Raw genomic sequence first — 5,528 nt, forward strand, 5'->3', positions numbered from 1 at the left:
GAATCAAGAAATCAGACTTTCATTACACATGCACCAGTATCAATAAAAAGGTTTTAGAATAGATGTTTAAAAAAAACAATATGGCGTATTTCATATATATAGTACGTGACAGAGTAATATCATTAAAATGTTACTAGGTACCAACATTAGTATATACGATCACCGTCTGTTTTCATCACTTTTAAATGCACATAATAACTTCATTTTTCTAATATATATTTGTCTTTGTACATGTAACTAACCCGATTGAATTGATTTTTTTGCAGTGAATCTCTGCTCTGTAGAGATGAATGACAGAACATGTAATGATATTAACCTGATTCGTTGATTTCTTTTTGACAAGAGTCTTGTCTGGTAGCATATATATACACACGTACATGTAAACTGAAACACAAATATACCGTTTACGGTCTTTTCTTGATTTACAAGTGTCAAATGCGATGACACTCATGTCAATGATTCTGAATTCTTTTTCTATCTTGGTAATAATCATTTTGTGACATTGTTGATATACGGGTGATGATATGTTCCAAAACTGTTACGAAACAAAGAGAACTACGAAGTAGATATTTCATTCCTCAAATAGGATTGATATTGAAATACTTTAAAATTGCTAAAAAGCTCTATTTTCCCGGTTTCTTTGATTAGAGGCAGGCAATTGTCCTGGTGCAAATGAAACTGCAGCAGTCATTTTCACTGAGAAAGTAAAATAAACCCGCATGTTTAACTTTCTATTTCAATAGCAATAGCTACATTATGTTTCTGAAAGTAGCACATGATTTCTGCATTTCATTACATATTTTGCTAAGTTACCTTTTAAAGCAATGTGATATTTCCTTGGGGCTGCACTGATGTAATTAAGGAAATAACCTGTCATTGGGTTTTATGCTATCTGACTTGTCATATACTAATTGTTAGTCGGTTCTTTACACACTGATGTGGACGAAAAATTACTCCATTTACCTAATTAACTATGGGACCGGTTAACAGGAAATTCTTACTTCTCCTAGGCACGAGATCCCACATCTGGTGTTTTCAAGAGTGCCTCTTAATTTTGATTATTTTTTTTTTACTTATGTACATATTTAATTCATGGTATCTGCACTCTTTCATTTAACTGTTGAGCATTTTTCTTTGAAATTGGACACTTACTCCTCCTGGACACCTGATCCCACCTCTGGTATGTCCAGTAGACCTTGTTTGCCCAACTCTTTATTTACGAGTTATGACATTTATCACCATTCGTTATATTCCCCTTCCATACAACCACATAACATGACTTAAAAGAAAGATGTTATTAGTATATGAGAAGCTTTTTAATGGTTATTTACATTTGATATATTTGATTTCGTCCAAGTCAGGCATGTTAAACCAGAGAGGGGGCACTTTTAATTTTTCATAAAGTTGATTTTCGCTATTTTTACGTGCAGAGTTAGTTTCCCATGCAAAGTAAAATTGTTTACCCCACCATCATGTATATTTTAGTAAATAATGAATTGAAGGAGGATGTTTACCACCCCAACCCCTCAGCCTGTGCTTTTAGTTTGGATTTTCTTGGGTCCTGTTTATTTATTTTTGTTTGATTGTCAAGAATTTTAGACGATTTCCTCTCTGATCCGACACCTCAGAAAAGCTATGATATGTAATTGATACTCTTTTTCAGTTTTATGTGATACAAATATGATGTTCAGTCAAATGTCTGACAACTTTCTTGCATATATACTGAAAAAAGTATATCTATTTTGATTTATTTTGATCAGCTCAAGATATGATTGAATATGATATATTAAGCTACAAAATCTAGTGTCTAATTCAAACAATACTTGAACACTATTACCCTCCATAGCCCTTAGGCCAAATATTTGCCCTTGAGTCACAGGTCAAGAATCGACCTTTTGATGTGAACTGCTTTTTATATCACCTTCTTCAAATTATGTGGTGATGCGGGTTAGAATAGGTCCTCAGTACCCCTTGCTTGTCATGAGAGGCGACTAAATGGGGCGGTCCTTGTAATGAGACTACTAAACCCGAGGTATCGTGTGACAGCAGGTGTGGCACGATAAAGATCCATCCCTGATCAAAGGTCATAGGTGCCGAGCATAGGCCTGGGTTTTGCAGCCCTTTACCGGCAATGATGACGTCTCCATGAGTGAAATATTCTCGAGAGGGTGTTAAACAATAATCAAATCAATCAACTTCTTCAAAACTTGTATCAAAAAGGATTTGATAAAGTTTAGTGGAAAACCATTTGTTATAAAAAATGACGAATAGAGATTTTCAACGTGACCTTTATAATGCTAAGCAATGACATTCATAGTGCCAAAAGTCTTCTGAAAGCACGAAATACAAATAATTAATTCCTTGTCATAGGTTCCTTTGCTACACTCAAGACTCTACACAGGGATTTTCTTCTTAGATCCCTTTTGCTAGTGATTTGTATCCAATACTACAATACAATTATTAATGATATGATGACGCTAAACAACCATAGGGAGGCTTCTGAACCCATCTGAAGACGGTTTCAGAATATCAATATAAAATAAGGAAATTTATACTCCAAAACTAAGCGAGATATATGGTGAAAATATAGCTACCCTTATTATTTTTAGACACACATATCACAGTATGAAAGTTACATCCATAGTAGGTCAAAACAACAATAGTTTTACTACAGCGAATCAACATAAACACGTTTCACAACACACAATAATGATGTTGAAATATTCACACAACCCCATCACACATTATCATCACCATTGTTTTATCATTATTTTGTATGTACATGTAAATGACGAATCGCATATATGTTTATGCTATAACCATAACACGATTCTGATTTATTAATGTAAAATAGGAGACGGATTTAGTGCTAGCACTTGTTTCCGAATCCAATTCATTTTGCATCTGTTTGTATGTTTTATATAATGCTTCATTTAATAAATATAGTTTAAACCAACACACAATCAGGGTATTAATGTTTGTGCTATAGGCTTAAAATCTTTACCATAGTAAATCAAAATATACAGCTGATTTGCATTGTAATTCAAAGTTTCATATGTTTAGCAGCAATATAATATGTTTTACTGAACCTTTTTTTCTTGATATTATCGTATAAACTGTTCATAGTTAATATTTCAAATCAAGAACTTTCAGGAGAATCAATAGAGTGACTTTACCTAAGCTATCACTGATAGTACCCAAAAAATTGCACCTGCCACTCCAAATTCGAATTTTCTGGATCCGCCCATGTAAAGTATGTTTGTTTGACTCCTACAATATTTGATCGTAAGTTTGAATGTTTTTATTTTACATCATCCTCTCTTCAAACACTTAATGTGAGATATGATCTACATGTAACACGCACTAGCTAAACTGAATTAAGTATTTAAAAATACATACTCCATCAGATCCAGGCATAGTACAGATGATGATAAAATTTAAAATACAGATTGATTCTTTGATCTTTTTTTTTTTTAATGAAAATCAGTATACTGAACTGTGGATTATAGATACCATAGGTCACTACAAACATAATAAATTTTATATTATTCATTAACATTAATCGACGTATTGCTTTTAAGTGCAATATAATACGTACTAGATTTATATAAATGGCGATGTGCATTGAAAGACATCCCCATAAATGTGAATGTGTAATATCGATATATATTTTGATTCATATATTTTGACTTCAATACAGATTTTCCCCCACAGACATTTTGCAACATCCAAATACGACCTCGTGTCCACCCACTGCCATGTGTTCAGTATTCCATCTGTTACAAACTATCGATTTAAGCATAGTTTGTTGATGGGTTTAAGGTTATCAAGTAGTCGAATATTTGTAAAAGTTACGAAATGTATACGTTGAAATGTTTAAAATTGAAATTGACAAAGTTTTAAAAGTTCCTGAGATAAATTTGTATCAGTAACGTTTTGGAAGTCGGAGAGGACAATTTAAGATTGGTGATTAACAAATACTTCTATAATATAATGTTTAAGTTATGTATTTCTATGAAGTTGTATTATGGCATTTTAGGTCAAGATCTGAAATCACGAACATCCATTAGTTATGTGGATATATCTTTCGTCACGTTATGAAACCCATGTCATGGCTACCCTTCCTGTTTTCTCCTCACAAGAAACATTAGATAGAACACATATATATACTACCCCATTCACGACAAGTTCTATAACTCCGTTATGTTTGTAAACGACTGTACGTCAAGTAAAATCCATAGTACTCTACCTTCGATTAATATTTCTTAATTCGATAATTAGTATGGATGTTGCTTTTGATGGCGTTTCGTTCTTTTCCATACGTCGAATGGCGTGTCTTGACACAAATGTTTGTCCGAGTCCGATTATATCCTCGAATTTCAGATCACATTTTCACTGAGAGGAATTTCGGATGTGAAGATAATTGTGAATTGTCTGTGCCTAGCACTGCGATTTTCTTAATTACACTAGATTGTCTTCAAATGTCTTGTTATAAGAAAGAAAAAACATGTGCAACTCCGCTTCCTTATCATATTCCACGATACAGGAACAATTGAAGGTATTATTTGTAACCCATTATTTTTATCGATGCTGTATAATTCAAATTCGGTCAAATAACACTTGATTGTCAGTGACCGATACGATGAGACAGATAAATTTTAGATAATTAATATGATACAATCACAATCAATTACGTGCAAAACTCAAACCAAAATATTAAACACATATCACGTGTGAGCGTGGTATTAATCAAACCGAAACTACTAGCGAAATATTTACCACCCAAAGCAAGATAAAAGCAGTCCCACGCTATGACGCCGAAAATCTCAACAACAGTGTGGATACTATGGTTATGGCTGAAAGATTTGCAAGATCAAACAATTATTACTTTACAAACGGAATTGAATAGAGTACCTCGAAATCGAAGAAATGGGCGGCGTGGAAACACTGTTTGTATCCAATGGATAAACAACACTGAAAAGACTTTATCATGTTGATTAACTAGATCTAATCAAGAAACTGACACTTTTTTACCTTTCACTATCTATGAATTCAAGTATAAACATCGACAAGATAGATACGTTACGTAGTCACTTCCACTGATAACAGGGACATCTTGACAAAAAATACTAATGTAATCACGTCTCACTTTTTTCTGGATTATCATCATGTTATACATATCCAGACTTAGTATTGGGATATTTTTAAAATGTTAGAATAGCTCGTTTCGCGGTACACAATTTAGAGAGCAAATTCTTCTTTTAACAATTATTTTAAGAACTGTGTATACGCAAAAGATACCTGATTCATGAAAATAATTTACGTCTTTGTTTTTATTTAACGGTATCCTGGTTGTCTATCACATGAGACAGATCGAAATCTATTCTCAGGGAAGACGTTTTGAGTTGAAAGAGAACATCAGCTATCAAATCAAGTGCGTGCAATTTGGATGACAGGAAAGATATAAAGGGAACCGTCTCATCGTTAGTAGAAAATGAGACAATTACCATGCCTGTCTCTGTAAAATA

The sequence above is a fragment of the Ostrea edulis genome, chromosome 9, assembly GCF_947568905.1.
Source record: "Ostrea edulis chromosome 9, xbOstEdul1.1, whole genome shotgun sequence".
In the NCBI taxonomy this organism is placed as follows: domain Eukaryota; kingdom Metazoa; phylum Mollusca; class Bivalvia; order Ostreida; family Ostreidae; genus Ostrea; species Ostrea edulis.